Raw genomic sequence first — 24,481 nt, 5'->3', positions numbered from 1 at the left:
CGGCATGGCGCTAGGTATGTTACCGGAATGGCGCAAAGCTTGTGTACGCAAAGTCATAATAGTCCTCTTTTAGCGGTCTATTGCCAGCTCGGACACGCTATTTGCACCATGCCGGTAATAAGCGGTACTTACCTCTAAACTCGGAATGAGGGCCATACTGTCTCTTCCACTTTTAAGGCCATGCAGACATTCCACCTGTGTTCAAGAAGGGTCCATGAGCTTTAAAAATGAACCAACATCATCACATACACTCAAATAATGATATTTTACTTACCATTGTATGTTCTTCTTGAGTTGGCTCTGTACAACATTTTTCTTGTATAGTTAACCCAATTTTGGTCAACCATACCGCTTTTTGGTTCCTCATTAATCCCATAAATCTTTTTTATTGTAGTGCGCAACTATTTCAATTCTGGCCCTTAATCTTCATTGGTGAAGTTTATTTTCCATTTTTTTCTGCTTATTTATGTTTCCCATAACTCTACTATCAATTCATGCATTCATCCAATCATCTCTTCATTCATTTTTCCATTCATTCATTTTTTTAAAAACATTTATTTATTTCATCCAAATAACATCATTTTTTAAAAAAAAATTGAGCTCTTTATTCATATACTGTTAAAAGTAAATTATTTATTTTCATCTTCTCTTAATTCATTTTTCTGGGCCCATTCGAAAATTACACTGAATGCTGAATGCTGCTACATTATTGCCATATGTAATAAAATGTTTGCTTTCCTTTCTTTTTTAGTGTGTGATATTCCTAAAGAAAAGGCCACTTCATCCTTCTGTAAACCCCATCTAAATATGTTGTTATTAGTGACTTTAATCAACCTGGACCTTTCTCTTGAGAACCATCACTGTCCTCTGTGGTCAATTTTCATTATTCCTTCCTTGATCATTTGCCATGTTTCTTTATACTATGGCTATTTATAATGTTATGGGTGGTCATCTGTCCCCCCTCTTTGTTCATAAATATCTGTGGTCTGAGACTAAATTCATTAGATACTCTCACCACTTTTCCACTAGGTCACACAGCTATCAACAATACTGTGCTTTTATTACAACAATACAAACCTCTGGTTCTACCAGAAACATCTCATAGGATCTCTTGCTCTGTACATGACACTATGAACTCACCCATATTCAAATGGTGCATTCCCAAACAAAACACTCTTTCCCTTAATCACCTAAACACAATCATGATGTTTAGGCTTGTGTCATCCAATCCCTTTCTCAAAACATTGGCAGGTGCCTGTGACAAATGTAACAAAATTCGTCATAACACACTCTCCTCCAGAGACTACTAATTCATCACTAGGCAAGTAGACTGTATTTATAGTTTTCAACAAAATCTTCAATTGTTCTAATAATCATTCAACACTTGTCTCTCTTTACTTTATGGACATATAGCCCTACTATCATCCACTAGAACACAAATTATTCTCCCTTTGCCATTTGATTTTCGGCACTCCTTGAGGCTTAGTGCCACTAACAATTCTGAACACACCAAGTCACCCTATGAGGCTTTCCCACTGTGGGTGCAGGCATAACCTTGTCCTTGTGAAAGCATTTCTCTCTTTCTTCATGAAACCTTCATTCCTATGTGTCAATATTTATTCTTTGTTTGCCTATTGCTGAGTCTGTAAATGGGCACACTGCACTTGTCCTATGCAGTTAATCCGTTGTGCACCTTTCCTAAATTGCTGTACCTGTGGCACTCCCAGCACTCATGTCTGATACAATGTCTGACCTAGGGCAAAAACTCCTCTCCACTTTTTTCAATGTATGCAGGCAGGTTTGCGGTCCCCCCTCTTTAGAATGGCCAGTTTTGCACACACCCTTAACTTCCACACATGCGTACAATGTATTCTCTCATTCCTCATGTTCAACATACAGGAGGTCTCGTAATGCGCCTTCCATGCATGCCTTGATTATCGTTCTGTATGTTTAAAATCCACTTTGACTATTCTGGAAATGTCCCTGATTATCCTGGAAGCCTCCCCTACCTCGTGGTATGAATCAATTTTTCCCTTGATCCAACTGCCTGTGGTTATTCACCTGTGGCATGCCTTATAGTTTTCTGCAAACCTGACCCTTCCCCACTAGTCAACATCGCCCCTTTTATGGCACATTTTGACAATTGTTTCTTCACTAATATCTCTTCTTTACCTTCCCGAACATCATCTTTCTGCCAATGTTTCTCCTTCAGTAATCTGCAATAATGTGCAATGGTCAGCTGTATTTCTGACCATGGTGTTGCTTCCATGCCCACCAATTTCCTTGAACTGCTTCTATACTAGCTCTGGCAACCCTTGACATCATTATAGCTCCCATATCTGACGTGTCTGGATACAGCACTCTAAGCGCTTTCCAAACTACTGCTCTACAATTATTAAATGGTGCTCCATCATGAGCCATGTTCTGCATAGTGACACTCGAGTGTCCTACTATTGACCAAACATTGTCTGTTTTCTCCCTAAGGATATCGGCTAGAAGACCTTTAATGTCTCCTATAGCTAACGTGTTTTCTCCTGTCATTTTTTCTAACTATGTATCCACTTCCCAGCACCTGAAATTGGACGCTGGATTTTTAACCCTTAAATTACCCTTATCCATCTCTGGTCAAGGTATATACTGTGGCCTGGCTCCTCCTTTCTCTAACAAGGGAGACTGTGAGATCCCAAACTCACATTCATTCCCCATTGTCTGTCTGTCCACAGCAGGGACAATGGTTCCACTCCAGCTTCTACCTAGCAGTGACCTTAGCCTGCTCACATACAGTGGCAAATCCCCCCTCTGACCATAGGATCGCTCTTTATGTCGATCTAGCCGTGTCAATGATTCTGACACCTGAGATTTGGGTAGGTCTAGATCCCACCATCTTACTTCCTTATCCATTGAAAAATACCCTTCCGGGTCACATGCATTGCCTTCCTCCTCCTCATGGAAGGTTTCCCCGTCCTCATTTAACATATCCTGTCCCAAACTCATGTGACTCTCACCATTCTAGTCTCTATTTTAAATCAACCTGTCCATAGACAAGACTCTGTGTTTGAGGCAAAACAAGACTCTCATATTTTAAATTCGTCTATCCTGTGTACAATGTGCACTCTGTCATATCTCCATGAGGGCAAGCTGTTGATTACAAAGCCTGCATAACACTTAAGTATTTGCCAGTGATGCACTCACTTGTTTGAGATTTGTGACTTTTCCCATTACTAATGAATATTTTCTCTCTTGAAACAGCTTTGACCTTTCCAAGCTTTTCCTTGAGCCAGCAGAGAATGTGCAATATCTGCTGTATTCCTTTCTAGCGATCCCACTGCTCCTACCACTTGTTCCCAAACCTCTTTCATATCTACTTCAAACAGTCTTTGCTTATGACCCCAGTAAAATACTACTACTGTTCCTGTTCTCATATTTTAAAAATACAACTACATCTAGTGTATGTGTTGGTGGGTGTTGTAGGGTATTTTGTGGAGATTTGGGGCCTGACGGTATTTTCTTACCGCCGAAAAATAACTTAGCAACAATCACTCCTTGTATTCAGATTGGGCCATGTACAACAATAATACAGTGGACATGCATTATTTCAGCACCCAGACATGTGTATTTGGTATGCGTGGTTGGTGGTATTTTGGTGAGCATAATTCCCTTGTTTTATTTGTGGCCCCAATATCCAGAACCCCTTATTTTTGCTTAGATTTTTCGTGTAATCACTAGAGAGACCTCAGGCTTGCATTTCAGGAACACCACATTTTCATTTTTAGTGTGCCACCATGGGCAATTTCTCTCTGTCTTATCTACGGCAGCGAGCTATCATGTGGTATTTTCACTATCTTATATACGGTAGTGAACTATGTCCCGGGCCTCCCTTTTTGCCGACTCATAGACCTCCGACAAACTACAACACACACAGTTAGTTATAACTGCTCATACTGAACTACATTGTGCACACGGCTGCAACCAAATTTGATGTTTAGCTACCTTGAAAATGACAATTGCACTGTCTAAACATCTCCCCACATCATCAGCACTGTATTGGTAAATATAAAACACACCACCCGTCTGCTTTCAAATATTTTTGTGTATTATAAAAGTTGCATTTAAACACGATCTCACTCTTTACAGAAATAAATAAAATAGCACAGTAACAGCATTGTCTGTGATACACTGAAAAGAGAGTGGCGGAGACAAGAACTCAATTTGCAACATTAAACATGTGATTAAAGCACAGGAATCTCCTTTCCGACACTGACTGAATATTCTCGTACACACTCAGCCCCCACACTTCTGTAATTACCTTATCTGTTCAGCATGAGTTTTCTTCAGCTGTTCTCTTTCTGAATTTGGCTCCCTTGAAGATTAACCCCAGTGAAAACAAGCGTCTTTCGTTCTCAAACCGGGGTTATTGCCTAGAATTCTCAGCTTTTGCAGCAGGAATGCTTCAGCCAGGAAACAGCTCCTTCTCCCAGCTCTGCCAAATCCCGACTGTCCTCCCCCTCTCTTCAAGCTCCCCCAGCAAAACTCTCATCACTGCCTCTAGCATGATACTTGCTATGACGCTGCTCCAATCAGAAATCAATCATGCCATCTCCTCCCTCACTACACAATGGCTCATTTCTACAGTAATTATTTGTAACCAACTGATTTCCTGTTCCTTCGGGCCCTTTTGCTTCCTGTAGTTATGTGGACAGAGCAGCAGAGAAAAAGAAAAAAAATGAATGTGCGTTTAAAAGTTCACTTTCAGAGTAGGCCTAATTCTGCAGTGGAGACACATTTTTATTAGTGGGTTATGTTAAATGCAGTTTTATTAGTCGGGTTAGTTATTAATAATGTTAGTTATTAATTTTCAAATGTGTCTCTTGCACCATAGGCATTTCATGTGAAAATAGTGTGCATTTTTGAAAGTGCACGTGTGCTTTTAACTGTAAAAATAGATTTGCATCTTATATGTTAAAATCGTTTTTGACTGAATAGCCTGTCTTTACTTATATGTCCATGTTAATCTGGTAACACATATAGCAATGCACCACACCCATGTGGTGGTGCTGCATCAAAAATTGCTACCTGTGCAGTAGTGCTGTACTCTGTGCTGTAACACACCAAATATCCTTACATACCCTTCTTTTGTTTTTAGAACTTGGCTACAATCCAAGCCAATTCCTAAAAACAACTTGTTCTTTTTTTTTCTTTTAAAATGCATGTGTATTGGGATATCTTTCTCTTCCTGACGTAGCTAGTAAAATCAGTAACATTTTCATTTTTACTGATAGCACAACCAACCATCCACCCATGATTAGCACCAGGACAGCCAAACCCACTATTGAGCGTTCCCCCCAGGTTCCCCAATTAAATCTTTCCACTTCTATTATCCCCAGATTACTAATTGTAATATTGTTTTTTCTCAAATTCATTTTTATAACATGTCTTTCTTTGTGATTCAATAAATATTCCACATCCGGATCTATTGGAAAATTATCCCTTTGAAAAAAATCGATATTTTCCTCTTGGCTTTCCCAAACATCATTTGTTACATGAAACAATGTTAACCCCCCAATTGACACAATTGTATCCTTTGGAACCTGTAAATAAAAAATATTATATTTCACCTGTTTAACCACGTATGTTCCATGGTTTAAATGTACTACCGTCATGTTCTTTAAACAGGTGCTGACCAACCATTTACCTCAGACCATCTTAGCCTGTGCCATTTCTTCACTCCCCATATTGCTAATAATCACTTCACATCCTTCTGATATACTTGGGTCAGATTTCAAACCACAAATAGCATCTGTGGCATCAGGAACAAACGGTTTACCTGGACACATATAATTTTGTTCTTTAAATTTTACACATATTTTCAGGTTTGGTATTAAATAAACTTCAGGTTCCCATGACTGAAATGCCACCACTTCTGGAGTCTTAATCTTAATAAATTTGTCCTCTTGCCAAAATCCCACGTTGTGTACCCACTTCGTTTGGTAAATAAGTTCAGGGGCTACATATGGGATGCATAGCAAAAATCCGATCTCTAGTCTTTCCAAGTCCACATATAACGGCATTGCATTACCCATTTCGAATGCAATTTGTACCTGTATTATATCAATTTCCCTCCTGGTCAATATTTCTATCATTTGACGAATAATATCCTGCGAAACAAAATACAAGGGGATATGTCCTTGAATCAATTGTGAAACTGCAGTTTGAACTTCTCTCACATAATTCGTTAATAGTCTATCAACAGGACTCATTATGTTCAATATTTCATTTAAAGTTCTGTCATGCTTAAGTATTATTTTAGTCGCCCGTTGCATTACATCCGCTTGTTCATTTAGAATGATTGCAGTTTCATTTATGAATCTTACTTGTTCATCCAGTCCCCCTCTAATTCCATCTAATGTTTTTTGTATTATTTCTAGGTCAATACTCAGTTGTTGCGCTTTAGTACTCAGTGTTCCTACCGAAATAGAATTGGCTGTTGATATTGTGGTACCTATTATGGCTCCAACTATAGACATTACCAATGATATCGCGAGCATCACCGCACCTCTCTTTCCTCTCTTCTTCTTAATGTCTGCTGAATTCACGAATGTTTTTTCCAATTGCATTAATATATCTCTTATTGACTGCTTAGTGTCCTCTTTTCTTATTTCCAGCCACTCTTTAGTCTGTTCAATCTTAATTCCGGTATTGTTCAAGTGTTTTTCAATCAAATTCTCAGGATTCAATGGTATGTATATATTTTGGAAAATCATCCTTCTATCACTCATGATGAATCCTGGTGCCTCTTCCACCGCGATACCAGATGCTGGTCCAGGTTCAATGACAACCTGTGCTTCTGAATTCTTGAAGATCCCTCCAAATATCATCATCATTAACCATATCATCGGTATCATCTTCAATGCTGATCGCTTTGCAGCCTTGGTCTTCACCCCTCTTTGGGGCTTTCCCGGAATCCGTCCACGTGGGCTCCAGGACTCCATCGTCTCCCGTGGGCTCTGATCCCGGAACCTCCGACCAAATAATGTTAATTTTCTAAATCAAATAGAAAATAAACAAATTAAGTACATAGCACAATACTAACTTCACCCTTTTGCCAAAAATAAAACATGCTTGGTAAAAATATTTCTTTTTTTTCTTTTTTTTTTTTTTCTGAAATTAAACACAAGTTAAAAAGAAAACAAGCACATATAAAACAGCATTCAATATTTAATACATTTTCTCTCTGCACACCAACCATGAGCTTCCATTATATATATTTATTTATTTTATATTATATATTTTTATATATATTACAGTGTTTATGTGCCATTATAACAATCAACTTTTTAACTTCTTTGTCAGTGGCTCCTGATTGTACCCATTTATTTTCTCTTTTTGTGTTCAAGGGACTTTATCTGTTTCTACATGCTCAAGCTGCCTGATCTCATGTCTGGGATGGCATGGTTTGGTTTAATTTACCTGGACAAACTGCTCTATTGCCGTTTCACCTTCATTTTTCAAAATTTTATAAACTACAGGAGAGACCTTATCTATAATTCGAAATGGCCCCTGCCAGGCTGCTAGAAATTTAGAATTTTTCTGTTTACTTTTTCCAAAATGAAACTTGTACACCTGTTCCCCTACACTGTATTCCTTTACTGATGTCTTTTTGTCATAATAAGACTTTGCACTGTCAGCAGCTCTTTCCAGATTTCTATGCACAAAAGCAAATGCATGTTGCAAATGCCTCCTCAGTTCATCAATATATTCATGAACTGTGGATGCACTCACAAGTGTCTGCTCATGTGTTCTGTATAGTAGGTGTTGTGGTAACACCATTTTCCTACCTGTCAAGACCTCATGGGGGCTAACACCTGTTGCTTTGGCAGGAGTTGATCTGTTTGCCATCAAAACCAACGGTAAACGTAAATCCCAGCTGGAACCTGCTTCTGCCACAAATTTCTTTAAAATATCCACAACAGACCTATTGCTTCTTTCAACTGTACCTGAAGACGCCGCCCGATATGCGATATGTAGTTTCCTTTTCACACCTAGTATTTGCCATACCTTACTCATTAGAGTACTTGTGAAATGACTTCCTCTGTCTGACTCAATTCTTTGTGGCAACCCAAACCTTGAGAACACATGGTTCACCAGCAATGTGGCTGCTGTTTGCGCACTACAATCTGGTGCAGGAATGCATTCAATCCACTTCGACATCAAACATACCACACTCAAAATATAACGGTGTCCCCAGCTCGACCTTTTTAAAGGACCTACATAGTCTATTTGCAAATCTGACCATGGGAGAGTTAGGCCTCTTTTCATCAATGGTGCTCTATGCATTGGTGAAGCAGGTTTAAATTGGGCGCATACTAGACATCCTCTAGTATATAATTCCACATCTTGGGACATATGTGGCCAGGAAGCATAATCTTTTAGTATTTCTAATGTTTTTTGTGAACCTCTATGGCCTGCAGTTATGACATCATGTGCATGGTGTAGCATTAGCCCTCTGAATGAAAGGGGTACTACACACTGTATTTGTCCTGTTATGGACTCTCTAATCATGAGTCCGTCCTGTAATCTAATTCGTGTTTTGTTCTTTAATAGCACCCTCAACTCTTCTTTTCCCATACAATCATTTTCTGTTAAAGAATTTTGTTCGGGATCTATCAAATGATTATAATAGATTCCCAAAATTCGATCATTCTTTTGTGCCTCAATCAAATCTTGGTCTGGCGTGTCATGACTCCACTGCACCACCGGTTGATCTACCTCCTTTGGTGCTTTAGAACGTGTGACTGCATCAATTTGTATTTCACCCATTAAATAATCAATAGGTAGCAATTCTCCCATCACAGCCCCAATCTTAGCCTGGTGGTCTGCCTTATCATTTCCCTCCTTATCCTCTCCTGGTGTTTTTAAATGCCCACGAATTTTTCTCCAGTATATTGTTAACTTATTCTCTGACACCAATTTGTCTATGGCTTGTATCATTTTTCCATGCTTAAGTGGCTTTTTGTTGTATGTAACCATGCCTCTTGCTTTCCAACCAGGCAAATACTCCACAAAGCTATTCCGTGCATAGTCAGAATCAGTCACCAGGACAATTTCACTGAACTTTTTATCAACTGCAGTAGCAATTGCTTTATAAATGGCTGCCAATTCCGCCACCTGACTGCTCCTATCTCCAATCCTCATCCCTATACTGGGGACGCCTTCACATTTCAACCAGACATTTCCTATTCCTGCCACTAATTGTTTATTACTGTCATTTTCAATGTGAAAAGCACAACCATCCACATATACAGTTGGCAAATCCTTGCATGTTTTTTCATCAAAAGCTTTGTGTGGTGATTGTTCAAATTCCTGCAAACTAGTTTCCACTTCCATTTCATTTGGTATTTGTTCAGCTGCACAGTCATGTAAGTCAGCTAACCCTTGAGCAATTGGGTTCTTTTTATTTTGTCCATATCTCACTTCTACGGGAAAACCTTGTAATGCCAGCGTCCATAAAGTGATTCTGGATTGCGCTAGATTACCTGATCTAATTCTTTTACTCTCTAAAAATTGCAAAGGTTGATGATTTGTTTCAATAATCACCTTTTCTCCCTGAACAATGGGGCGGAAATGTTGTAGCGCCCACACAGTGGTTAATAGGGCCTTTTCACATTCATTAAATTTCATTTCAACTTGGGAAAATGCCTTACTTGCACATGCAATGGTTTTGTGATTCAAATCGTGTTTTTGTGATAACACTGCTGACATACAATGTTCAGAAAAACCTATTTCTATAAAGAAATCCCTGTCCTTTATGGGGTATGCTAAACATGGTGCCTTTACAAGACATTCCTTTAATTTAGCCACTGCATCAGACTGCTCTTTTTCCCATTTCCAGGGAGTATTCAGTTTAAGCAGTTTAGTTAATGGTTGAGTGATTTCTGCATAATTTTCAATGAACTTTCTGTTATAGCCTGTCATCCCTAATAAACTTTTTACTCCTTTCACATTTTTAGGATTTTTAATCTTTGTATGGCCTCTATTTTCTTCTTTTGTGGATTTAGCCCATGTTCAGTCACTTCATGCCCTAGAAAGTTCACTTTTTTCTTGCACCATTGTGCTTTTTGCAAAGATACTTTGGCGCCTGCTTTCTGCAATTGGCCAAGTACATGTCTTATTTCATCAAAAAGGCTTTTCAGGCTTTTATTTTTTATCAGGACATCGTCCACATAAACTATTGTTCCTCTTTCCGCTGCATCCGGCATGGCCTTTCTCAAAAATATGCCAAATTCACTCCCACTATTGATGTACCCGAACGGAGCTCTAAGCCAGGCATATTGAGTCCTGTTAAATGTAAAGGAAAATAAATGTTGTATCTCCTCTGCCAATGGCACGCACCAATATCCAGAGGTGAGATCTAATGTGGTAAATACATTTGAACCATGTACCTGAGCTAGGCCCTGATCAATGAATGGCAGTGGCCATCTAGATACTGGTACTCTTTTATTTAACTCTCTCAAGTCTGCACACAGCCGCCATTGACCATTTGGCTTTAACACACCTAAAATAGGTGTATTGGATGTGCTATGAATGGGCCTGATGATTCCCCGCGATTCCAAATTTTTAATAATCTCTGCCAATGATTCTAAACGTGCCAGCGGTAGTCTATACTGGCGTACAAACACTGGATTTCTGCTACACCCTTCTGGTAGTGTGGCCACATGTAAATCAGTTAAACCACAATCATAAGCATCTTTTGCAAATACATCCTTAAACTCCATAAATATCTCCCTCAGATTGTCCCTATCTTCATTGCTTTCACACGCATTCGCTAAGGAGATCTGCTCTTCTACCATTTTGTAAAATTCTGGAAAATCTTCTGGTAAGGGAATCTCGGCGCTTTCCTCTAACTGTGTGGCTGTGTCTTTTTGTAAAGCTGCCACTTTTAAATATTTTGGCATATCAGCTTCCACTTCAATGGGCTGATTTTCTGTTTCATTTTCATTTAAATTAAATATTATGCAATCCTCTTGATGGCAGCACACCGTCTCATTTGAATCATAAGGATACACAGAATGAATTTTAAATATTCCTTTGGGCTGAGAGTCCAGGTGTTCTGGCAACCCACCCTTGGCATCTACATACTTTTCAGGAATATTTCCAATCACCATGTTATTTAAATCTGCCGTATAATGTGATTTTTGTATGGCCATTCCTAATGGGGAGTTTTCCTCTAAATGAATATCCTGACAACCTTTATCATTTACCATAATTTTTACAGATCCTTCACCAATATCTACCAATGGAATGTATTCATAATCCAGGCCTTGCTGTTTTATGGATTCATTCAGGCATACAAATGCATCAGAGCCTTTCATCTGCTGTCCATTTTTGCATTTCAGTGTTATTGCAAACTGTTTTGTAAATGCAGGAATAATAGTATCTTTCCTCATTTGTAATTCGATTGCATAAGGAACCAGTTGTGCACAATGATAAGCCCTTCTTTTGTCTTCAAATTCAGGTGCCGGACCACCTAGGCGTGACCATATTTTTTGATTAAGGAAATCTAATACCATACACATTCTGTGCATGATGTCATTGCCCATGTAAAATTCATTTTGTGCTCCACTCACTATCCATACATTATGGTAAATTGTTTTCTGCCCAATGCTAATTTTAAGCATGCATCTGCCTGCAATTCGGTTTTCAAAGTCTGGTTTTTAATCCTAAATCTCGGGATTTCTTCCCTCTCCATTATTTTTTGCAACAATTTCTCATTAATGAAACTCCTTTCATGTTCAAGCGCTAAAGTGGCTTTTATTGTTTTAAAATAGTCATTTATACCAACATGAACCCATGGTTGCTCATCTTCCATGTGTATTTCTGCCAGAGTGGTAATGTGTTTTTCTGAATCTGTTTTAGGAGCAATATTCTGTTTGCATGTTTTCTCTTTTAAATAAAAACGTAATGTGTGCTCATCTATGGCAGTCTGCCAATTTTTCCTTGGGTCCAAGTATATTTGTACAGGTAGTTTTTCATTGTCGCTCTGCATTTTGTCTTGACACATTAATATAACAGTGACACTAGGTATGCAGCTATTCTGGAGATATACCTCCACAGCATCATTTGTTTTGGCAACGGTGTGACATTCATTTATATTGCTGTTTTGTGATTTTAGTTTCTTAGGCCTCAATGGTTTTTTGGTTAAGGACCACAGCACTCCATTCACCCCATCTATTAGAGGAGACAATCTTTTCAGACAATCTGTCCCCATCAGAAATGGAATTTCACAAATAGATGTGATCAATACCTCTTGTTTCATTCTGTGCTTTCCTATTTTTATGTCAACCTCAGTTACACCTATGATGGGCACCTCCTCCCCATTAAAGTTATGCACTGGGCCTTGATTTTCCTTCACTGTGATCTGACTCTGTGGGGGTCTCCCTTCATTGATACTCTTTACCAGCTCCTTGGACATAATTGTGGCCTGTGCGCCAGTGTCAATCATAGCAAAGGTGTGGCATTTTTCTTCTACAGTGATGGGTGCATAATATCTGTCCTCAACTTCCTCTAATACACATAAGAAATGTGAATTCTTACTGATTTCAGGGCTCACCTTTCTCAGGTCTTTTTCACTTTTGGCTAAACACATTGGTAAATGGAAAGACATTTTTCCCTCCTTTTTACCCATTTCTGCGCGAGAGACTTTATTCATTTCTCCATGATCAGAGGTTTTTTGGAGTGTAGCCTTTGTTCGCCCATCCATCTGGGTAACATCAGAGACCACATTACAACCTTCCAACTGAACATGTGTAACAACATCATTCAGCAATTTGTCATTTTTTAATTCTGTGCATTTGTGATCATTTAGTGTGATACCAACCCTTTCAGCCTCTTCAAAAATATGTGGCTCAAAGAATTCTTCAGGTGATTGACTTGTACCCTCCTTGTGAGTATTTCCTTTTTCTGTCTGTGTTTGGTCATTGTTTTGCTTGCCCAGGGAAGGAGCTATAGCATCCCCACTTACTCCCTGTCCACTGGTATTCCCCATGCATGAGTCATTTTTCTTAAATCTGTCCCTTTGTTCTTTTGGAATTCCTAATGTTTCTTTTTCATTTGTACAAATCTTTACTGTTTTATTTAGCTCTAGGTTAAACCGTACCTCTTTTTTAGAAGTATTTGCACTTTTTGTCACAAGTACATTTACTGGCACTTTCACATTTAATCCATTAGGCATCTCAGAGTCGTTATGCAACATTATATCAGAGCAATCTGTCATTTTGGCACTGCAGTTATCATGAGTACTTAGTCACTTTTCGGAAGCCCCCCGGTCATTGCTATGGCCATCAGCCCCCTCTTTGGAAGGTTGTTTTTGCGCTGTACAGAGCTTTCCTATTTGCTCAGCTAACATTTTCACTTGGGCCTCAAGGCACTAGAACCTTTCCATCTCTCTAGGATCCTCTTTCTGTGGTCTAGGTCGATATTGGTTGTTTTCCCCCTGATTGGATCTATTCTGATACCTCTCAGGTGAATGATGTCGGTTGGGATGGTTTCTGAACTCTTGATTCATTTGTGGAGGGGAGCGGGTTGCACCCATCCTTTGATTATAGTCCCCTGGTGGGGAATCATTGTACTGGCGTGGATTGTAGTTCACGTTTTACCTCATGTCCTGTCTCTCAGATTGTGGGTACTGGCCCCTAGGTTGATTTCCATTATCAGTAAATCGATCCACATATCGGGGCCTATCCTGATTACCATATATCATGGTGTTGGAATCAAATCTACTCTGTGTCCCCAATGACTGGTAGGGACCATCATTTCTTTGATCTTGATTTTGTCTCTGGTTATTGTTCATACCTGCCATATCAGGCCGATATCCTACCCGGGGTCTGTCCCCTAAATACCTAGGGCTGATGTAGCTCTCTCTATTACTAGGATCATGTGATTGGAACATTGGTACAGGAAATGGCGATCTTTGTTGATTACCCCTTTGTTCAGGTGTCACATTATTTTTACCTTGGCTTTGAGCAGACTCAATGGGCATTTTGGCTGACCTGATTTCCATTACTGTGGCTGAGGGTTCTTTAGATTTAGGTCTAGTATCTTTCATTTTATCACTTTCTCTACCCTGACAATAGAGTACCTCATATAGTTTTGTGCTTTGATCTACAATCCATTCAAGGGACTTGTCACGGTCAAATTCACGGACCAATTGGGATATGATGTCTTTCTGTAGCCCATAGAAGTATGCAGTTTTAAACTCATTGGAATTTGAGTCAAAAGATACATCAAAGCGAGAAAATGCTCTTTTTAAGTCTTGTAAAAATTGGCGAGGGGATGTATTAGGTCCAGCAGTAATTGTGTAAGCGACTTTCTTTGCCTCCTGCAATGACTGAAAAGGAGAAAAATGACGCCTAATTTCTTTTTCAAACTCCAACCAGGTCATATTCTGCTGTTCATTTAATCCCCTTATGATGCTGGCCGTCGGGGCATCTAAAGTTAAATGAAAATATTGTCTGTACTGTTCCTTAGGTATCTGGAGTGCTTTAGAAATGTCATGCACCGCTTCTAAGTGATCCTCAATGCAGCATTCACCTCCCTTTTTAAATGGTTTGATCAGGGCTTTAATGGATTTCATTATTTTTATGGGGCTACTTGTTGCGATGCATGGAATTGCACTATTTTGTGATTCAATCCTGTTTTCAGGTGTATGAGATGGTGGCTGCCCCCAATGGGAGTATGAAATCCCCCAAGGGCGCTGCAACCAAGTTCAGTCACCGGCCCATGGAGCACTAGCTCTTTGGGCAGAGCTAGAATTCACCTCCACTCCATTGAATGTGGTACCCTGCCGCCTCTCCTGGGACCTGGGAATGCACATTTGCTGTTCTAAGTCCTTACACTTTTTAAGGAGTCTGTTGGCTTCATTTTGCAAATAGTTGTTTTCATCACTCATATTATTAATCACCTCCTGCATGTCGCACATTTGCATTTGGCATTCATTGAACTCTTTATTTCTCTTGTCTCTTTCTTGAATCATTTTAATCATTTCTTGTTCTGCACTCTGGAGATCACATTCTTTTTCACAATGTTCTTTTTGTAAAATCTGCATTTCTGAAACAACCTCATCTTTATCCTGTCTAATGTGGTCCACTAAGGCTTTTAAGTGTACCAATTCTTGCTCACTATCCTCAAATTGTTTCTTGCTTTGGATAACTGAGCATCAAAGTCTCTGCATTTTAATTGCATGTCTTTTTGGCATACATCCAATTCTGCTCTTAACATTTCCTGATTTTTACTTGCCCCATCTAATTCAGTCTTTAACCTGTTAATTAGCTGAGTATCATTCTCCTGCATTCACAGGGACTTATTCAAAATAAACCATATTTTGCCGCATAGCCGTATTAAACAGTCTTTCTCTGCACTTTTATCGGCTGCATTCAATAATCTTGTAAGGCAGACCTGAATTATGCTGCCTTCTGCAAAAATATTGTCTAGTTTTTCTTTCTGCACCTCACCCTGAATGCGTTCACGCCATTCTAACGTGCTATTCGACGACCAAGTCCCATGTGCAAACAACTTTGCCTCTAAATATTGCACTAGATCTGAGAATGTGGTTTCCCTTTGTGACATTCTGAAATTCGTTTTAGTGGCACACTGCTATTATAAAATGGGTTCCCTTTAATGTGCAAATGGCAGTGTGAGACATGCTTGCCACGCCCAGTAGGTACTCTATGATCACGTTCCCGGCCTGCAACGCACCATAAATATGTAGGGTATTTTGTGGAGATTTGGGGCCTGATGGTATTTTCTTACCGCCGAAAAATAACTTAGCAACAATCACTCCTTGTATTCAGATTGGGCCATGTACAACAATAATACAGTGGACATGCATTATTTCAGCACCCAGACATGTGTATTTGGTATGCATGGTTGGTATGCGTGGTTGGTGGTATTTTGGTGAGCATAATTCCCTTGTTTTATTTGTGGCCCCAATATCCAGAACCCCTTATTTTTGCTTAGATTTTTCGTGTAATCACTAGAGAGACCTCAGGCTTGCATTTCAGGAACACCACATTTTCATTTTTAGTGTGCCACCATGGGCAATTTCTCTCTGTCTTATCTACGGCAGCGAGCTATCATGTGGTATTTTCACTATCTTATATACGGTAGTGAACTATGTCCCGGGCCTCCCTTTTTGCCGACTCATAGACCTCCGACAAACTACAACACACACAGTTAGTTATAACTGCTCATACTGAACTACATTGTGCACACGGCTGCAACCAAATTTGATGTTTAGCTACCTTGAAAATGACAATTGCACTGTCTAAACATCTCCCCACATCATCAGCACTGTATTGGTAAATATAAAACACACCACCCGTCTGCTTTCAAATATTTTTGTGTATTATAAAAGTTGCATTTAAACACGATCTCACTCTTTACAGAAATAAATAAAATAGCACAGTAACAGCATTGTCTGTGATACACTGAAAAGAGAGTGGCAGAGACAAGAACTCAATTTGCAACATTAAACATGTGATTAAAGCACAGGAATCTCCTTTCCTACACTGACTGAATATTCTCGTACACACTCAGCCCCCACACTTCTGTAATTACCTTATCTGTTCAGCATGAGTTTTCTTCAGCTGTTCTCTTTCTGAATTTGGCTCCCTTGAAGATTAACCCCAGTGAAAACAAGCGTCTTTCGTTCTCAAACCGGGGTTATTGCCTGGAATTCTCAGCTTTTGCAGCAGGAATGCTTCAGCCAGGAAACAGGTCCTTCTCCCAGCTCTGCCAAATCCCGACTGTCCTCCCCCTCTCTTCAAGGTCCCCCAGCAAAACTCTCATCACTGCCTCTAGCATGATACTTGCTACGATGCTGCTCCAATCAGAAATCAATCATGCCATCTCCTCCCTCACTACACAATGGCTCATTTCTACAGTAATTATTTGTAACCAACTGATTTCCTGTTCCTTCGGGCCCTTTTGCTTCCTGTAGTTGTGTGGACAGAGCAGCAGAGAAAAAGAAAAAAAATGAATGTGCGTTTAAAAGTTCACTTTCAGAGTAGGCCTAATTCTGCAGAGGAGACACATTTTTATTAGTGGGTTATGTTAAATGCAGTTTTATTAGTCGGGTTAGTTATTAATAATGTTAGTTATTCATTTTCAAATGTGTCTCTTGCACCATAGGCATTTCAGGTGAAAATAGTGTGCATTTTTGAATGTGCACGTGTGCTTTTAACTGTAAAAATAGATTTGCATCTTATATGTTAAAATCGTTTTTGACTGAATAGCCTGTCTTTACTTATATGTCCATGTTAATCTGGTAACACATATAGCAATGCACCACACCCATGTGGTGGTGCTGCATCAAAAATTGCTACCTGTGCAGTAGTGCTGTACTCTGTGCTGTAACACGCCAAATATCCTTACATACCCTTCTTTTGTTTTTAGAACTTGGCTACAATCCAAGCCAATTCCTAAAAACAACTTGTTCTTTTTTTTTCTTTTAAAATGCATGTGTATTGGGATATCTTTCTCTTCCTGACGTAGCTAGTAAAATCAGTAACATTTTCATTTTTACTGATAGCACAACCAACCATCCACCCATGATTAGCACCAGGACAGCCAAACCCACTATTGAGCGTTCCCCCCAGGTTCCCCAATTAAATCTTTCCACTTCTATTATCCCCAGATTACTAATTGCAATATTGTTTTTTCTCAAATTCATTTTTATAACATGTCTTTCTTTGTGATTCAATAAATATTCCACATCCGGATCTATTGGAAAATTATCCCTTTGAAAAAAATCGATATTTTCCTCTTGGCTTTCCCAAACATCATTTGTTACATGAAACAATGTTAACCCCCCAATTGACACAATTGTATCCTTTGGAACCTGTAAATAAAAAATATTATATTTCACCTGTTTAACCACGTATGTTCCATGGTTTAAATGTACTACCGTCATGTTCTTTAAACAGGTGCTGACCAACCATTTACCTCAGACCATCTTAGCCTGTGCCATTTCTTCACTCCCCATATTGCTAATAATCACTTCACATCCTTCTGATATACTTGGGTCAGATTTCAAACCACAAATAGCATCTGTGGCATCAGGAACAAACGGTTTACCTGGACACATATAATTTTGTTCTTTAAATTTTACACATATTTTCAGGTTTGGTATTAAATAAACTTCAGGTTCCCATGACTGAAATGCCACCACTTCTGGAGTCTTAATCTTAATAAATTTGTCCTCTTGCCAAAATCCCACGTTGTGTACCCACTTCGTTTGGTAAATAAGTTCAGGGGCTACATATGGGATGCATAGCAAAAATCCGATCTCTAGTCTTTCCAAGTCCACATATAACGGCATTGCATTACCCATTTCGAATGCAATTTGTACCTGTATTATATCAATTTCCCTCCTGGTCAATATTTCTATCATTTGACGAATAATATCCTGCGAAACAAAATACAAGGGGATATGTCCTTGAATCAATTGTGAAACTGCAGTTTGAACTTCTCTCACATAATTCGTTAATAGTCTATCAACAGGACTCATTATGTTCAATATTTCATTTAAAGTTCTGTCATGCTTAAGTATTATTTTAGTCGCCCGTTGCATTACATCCGCTTGTTCATTTAGAATGATTGCAGTTTCATTTATGAATCTTACTTGTTCATCCAGTCCCCCTCTAATTCCATCTAATGTTTTTTATATTATTTCTAGGTCAATACTCAGTTGTTGCGCTTTAGTACTCAGTGTTCCTACCGAAATAGAATTGGCTGTTGATATTGTGGTACCTATTATGGCTCCAACTATAGACATTACCAATGATATCGCGAGCATCACCGCACCTCTCTTTCCTCTCTTCTTCTTAATGTCTGCTGAATTCACGAATGTTTTTTCCAATTGCATTAATATATCTCTTATTGACTGCTTAGTGTCCTCTTTTCTTATTTCCAGCCACTCTTTAGTCTGTTCAATCTTAATTCCGGTATTGTTCAAGTGTTTTTCAATCAAATTCTCAGGATTCAATGGTATGTATATATTTTGGAAAATCATCCTTCTATCACTCATGATGAATCCTGGTGCCTCTTCCACCGCGATACCAGATGCTGGTCCAGGTTCAATGACAACCTGTGCTTCTGAATTCTTGAAGATCCCTCCAAATATCATCATCATTAACCATATCATCGGTATCATCTTCAATGCTGATCGCTTTGCAGCCTTGGTCTTCACCCCTCTTTGGGGCTTTCCCGGAATCCGTCCACGTGGGCTCCAGGACTCCATCGTCTCCCGTGGGCTCTGATCCCGGAACCTCCGACCAAATAATGTTAATTTTCTAAATCAAATAGAAAATAAACAAATTAAGTACATAGCACAATACTAACTTCACCCTTTTGCCAAAAATAAAACATGCTTGGTAAAAATATTTCTTTTTTTTCTTTTTTTTTTTTTTTTTTCTGAAATTAAACACAAGTTAAAAAGAAAACAAGCACATATAAAACAGCATTCAATATTTAATACATTTTCTCTCTGCACACCAACCATGAGCTTCCATTATATATATTTATTTATTTTATATTATATATTTTTATATATATTACAGTGTTTATGTGCCATTATAACAATCAACTTTTTAACTTCTTTGTCAGTGCCTCCTGATTGTACCCATTTATTTTCTCTTTTTGTGTTCAAGGGACTTTATCTGTTTCTACATGCTCAAGCTGCCTGATCTCATGTCTGGGATGGCATGGTTTGATTTAATTTACCTGGACAAACTGCTCTATTGCCGTTTCACCTTCATTTTTCAAAATTTTATAAACTACAGGAGAGACCTTATCTATAATTCGAAATGGCCCCTGCCAGGCTGCTAGAAATTTAGAATTTTTTTGTTTACTTTTTCCAAAATGAAACTTGTACACCTGTTCCCCTACACTGTATTCCTTTACTGATGTCTTTTTGTCATAATAAGACTTTGCACTGTCAGCAGCTCTTTCCAGATTTCTATGCACAAAAGCAAATGCATGTTGCAAATGCCTCCTCAGTTCATCAATATATTCATGAACTGTGGATGCACTCACAAGTGTCTGCTCATGTGTTCTGTATAGTAGGTGTTGTGGTAACACCATTTTCCTACCTGTCAAGACCTCATGGGGGCTAACACCTGTTGCTTTGGCAGGAGTTGATCTGATTGCCATCAAAACCAACGGTAAACGTAAATCCCAGCTGGAACCTGCTTCTGCCACAAATTTCTTTAAAATATCCACAACAGACCTATTGCTTCTTTCAACTGTACCTGAAGACGCCGCCCGATATGCGATATGTAGTTTCCTTTTCACACCTAGTATTTGCCATACCTTACTCATTAGAGTACTTGTGAAATGACTTCCTCTGTCTGACTCAATTCTTTGTGGCAACCCAAACCTTGAGAACACATGGTTCACCAGCAATGTGGCTGCTGTTTGCGCACTACAATCTGGTGCAGGAATGCATTCAATCCACTTCGACATCAAACATACCACACTCAAAATATAACGGTGTCCCCAGCTCGACCTTTTTAAAGGACCTACATAGTCTATTTGCAAATCTGACCATGGGAGAGTTAGGCCTCTTTTCATCAATGGTGCTCTATGCATTGGTGAAGCAGGTTTAAATTGGGCGCATACTAGACATCCTCTAGTATATAATTCCACATCTTGGGACATATGTGGCCAAGAAGCATAATCTTTTAGTATTTCTAATGTTTTTTGTGAACCTCTATGGCCTGCAGTTATGACATCATGTGCATGGTGTAGCATTAGCCCTCTGAATGAAAGGGGTACTACCCACTGTATTTGTCCTGTTATGGACTCTCTAATCATGAGTCCGTCCTGTAATCTAATTCGTGTTTTGTTCTTTAATAGCACCCTCAACTCTTCTTTTCCCATACAATCATTTTCTGTTAAAGAATTTTGTTCGGGATCTATCAAATGATTATAATAGATTCCCAAAATTCGATCATTCTTTTGTGCCTCAATCAAATCTTGGTCTGGCGTGTCATGACTCCACTGCACCACCGGTTGATCTACCTCCTTTGGTGCTTTAGAACGTGTGACTGCATCAATTTGTATTTCACCCATTAAATAATCAATAGGTAGCAATTCTCCCATCACAGCCCCAATCTTAGCCTGGTGGTCTGCCTTATCATTTCCCTCCTTATCCTCTCCTGGTGTTTTTAAATGCCCACAAATTTTTCTCCAGTATATTGTTAACTTATTCTCTGACACCAATTTGTCTATGGCTTGTATCATTTTTCCATGCTTAAGTGGCTTTTTGTTGTATGTAACCATGCCTCTTGCTTTCCAACCAGGCAAATACTCCACAAAGCTATTCCGTGCATAGTCAGAATCAGTCACCAGGACAATTTCACTGAACTTTTTATCAACTGCAGTAGCAATTGCTTTATAAATGGCTGCCAATTCCGCCACCTGACTGCTCCTATCTCCAATCCTCATCCCTATACTGGGGACGCCTTCACATTTCAACCAGACATTTCCTATTCCTGCCACTAATTGTTTATTACTGTCATTTTCAATGTGAAAAGCACAACCATCCACATATACAGTTGGCAAATCCTTGCATGTTTTTTCATCAAAAGCTTTGTGTGGTGATTGTTCAAATTCCTGCAAACTAGTTTCCACTTCCATTTCATTTGGTATTTGTTCAGCTGCACAGTCATGTAAGTCAGCTAACCCTTGAGCAATTGGGTTCTTTTTATTTTGTCCATATCTCACTTCTACGGGAAAACCTTGTAATGCCAGCGTCCATAAAGTGATTCTGGATTGCGCTAGATTACCTGATCTAATTCTTTTACTCTCTAAAAATTGCAAAGGTTGATGATTTGTTTCAATAATCACCTTTTCTCCCTGAACAATGGGGCGGAAATGTTGTAGCGCCCACACAGTGGTTAATAGGGCCTTTTCACATTCATTAAATTTCATTTCAACTTGGGAAAATGCCTTACTTGCACATGCAATGGTTTTGTGATTCAAATCGTGTTTTTGTGATAACACTGCTGACATACAATGTTCAGAAAAACCTATTTCTATAAAGAAATCCCTGTCCTTTATGGGGTATGCTAAACATGGTGCCTTTACAAGACATTCCTTTAATTTAGCCACTGCATCAGACTGCTCTTTTTCCCATTTCCAGGGAGTATTCAGTTTAAGCAGTTTAGTTAATGGTTGAGTGATTTCTGCATAATTTTCAATGAACTTTCTGTTATAGCCTGTCATCCCTAATAAACTTTTTACTCCTTTCACATTTTTAGGATTTTTAATCTTTGTATGGCCTCTATTTTCTTCTTTTGTGGATTTAGCCCATGTTCAGTCACTTCATGCCCTAGAAAGTTCACTTTTTTCTTGCACCATTGTGCTTTTTGCAAAGATACTTTGGCGCCTGCTTTCTGCAATTGGCCAAGTACATGTCTTATTTCATCAAAAAGGCTTTTCAGGCTTTTATTTTTTATCAGGACATCGTCCACATAAACTATTGTTCCTCTTTCCGCTGCATCCGGCATGGCCTTTCTCAAAAATATGCCAAATTCACTCCCACTATTGATGTACCCGAACGGAGCTCTAAGCCAGGCATATTGAGTCCTGTTAAATGTAAAGGAAAATAAATGTTGTATCTCCTCTGCCAATGGCACGCACCAATATCCAGAGGTGAGATCTAATGTGGTAAATACATTTGAACCATGTACCTGAGCTAGGCCCTGATCAATGAATGGCAGTGGCCATCTAGATACTGGTACTCTTTTATTTAACTCTCTCAAGTCTGCACACAGCCGCCATTGACCATTTGGCTTTAACACACCTAAAATAGGTGTATTGGATGTGCTATGAATGGGCCTGATGATTCCCCGCGATTCCAAATTTTTAATAATCTCTGCCAATGATTCTAAACGTGCCAGCGGTAGTCTATACTGGCGTACAAACACTGGATTTCTGCTACACCCTTCTGGTAGTGTGGCCACATGTAAATCAGTTAAACCACAATCATAAGCATCTTTTGCAAATACATCCTTAAACTCCATAAATATCTCCCTCAGATTGTCCCTATCTTCATTGCTTTCACACGCATTCGCTAAGGAGATCTGCTCTTCTACCATTTTGTAAAATTCTGGAAAATCTTCTGGTAAGGGAATCTCGGCGCTTTCCTCTAACTGTGTGGCTGTGTCTTTTTGTAAAGCTGCCACTTTTAAATATTTTGGCATATCAGCTTCCACTTCAATGGGCTGATTTTCTGTTTCATTTTCATTTAAATTAAATATTATGCAATCCTCTTGATGGCAGCACACCGTCTCATTTGAATCATAAGGATACACAGAATGAATTTTAAATATTCCTTTGGGCTGAGAGTCCAGGTGTTCTGGCAACCCACCCTTGGCATCTACATACTTTTCAGGAATATTTCCAATCACCATGTTATTTAAATCTGCCGTATAATGTGATTTTTGTATGGCCATTCCTAATGGGGAGTTTTCCTCTAAATGAATATCCTGACAACCTTTATCATTTACCATATTTTTTACAGATCCTTCACCAATATCTACCAATGGAATGTATTCATAATCCAGGCCTTGCTGTTTTATGGATTCATTCAGGCATACAAATGCATCAGAGCCTTTCATCTGCTGTCCATTTTTGCATTTCAGTGTTATTGCAAACTGTTTTGTAAATGCAGGAATAATAGTATCTTTCCTCATTTGTAATTCGATTGCATAAGGAACCAGTTGTGCACAATGATAAGCCCTTCTTTTGTCTTCAAATTCAGGTGCCGGACCACCTAGGCGTGACCATATTTTTTGATTAAGGAAATCTAATACCATACACATTCTGTGCATGATGTCATTGCCCATGTAAAATTCATTTTGTGCTCCACTCACTATCCATACATTATGGTAAATTGTTTTCTGCCCAATGCTAATTTTAAGCATGCATCTGCCTGCAATTCGGCTTTCAAAGTCTGGTTTTTAATCCTAAATCTCGGGATTTCTTCCCTCTCCATTATTTTTTGCAACAATTTCTCATTAATGAAACTCCTTTCATGTTCAAGCGCTAAAGTGGCTTTTATTGTTTTAAAATAGTCATTTATACCAACATGAACCCATGGTTGCTCATCTTCCATGTGTATTTCTGCCAGAGTGGTAATGTGTTTTTCTGAATCTGTTTTAGGAGCAATATTCTGTTTGCATGTTTTCTCTTTTAAAAAAAAACGTAATGTGTGCTCATCTATGGCAGTCTGCCAATTTTTCCTTGGGTCCAAGTATATTTGTACAGGTAGTTTTTCATTGTCGCTCTGCATTTTGTCTTGACACATTAATATAACAGTGACACTAGGTATGCAGCTATTCTGGAGATATACCTCCACAGCATCATTTGTTTTGGCAACGGTGTGACATTCATTTATATTGCTGTTTTGTGATTTTAGTTT

This window comes from Ambystoma mexicanum, chromosome 8, assembly GCF_040938575.1.
Source record: "Ambystoma mexicanum isolate Mex_15411 chromosome 8, UKY_AmexF1_1, whole genome shotgun sequence".
Taxonomy (NCBI): Eukaryota; Metazoa; Chordata; class Amphibia; order Caudata; family Ambystomatidae; genus Ambystoma; species Ambystoma mexicanum.
The sequence above is the reverse complement of the archived record's forward strand: the minus strand, read 5'-3'. Positions refer to the sequence as shown.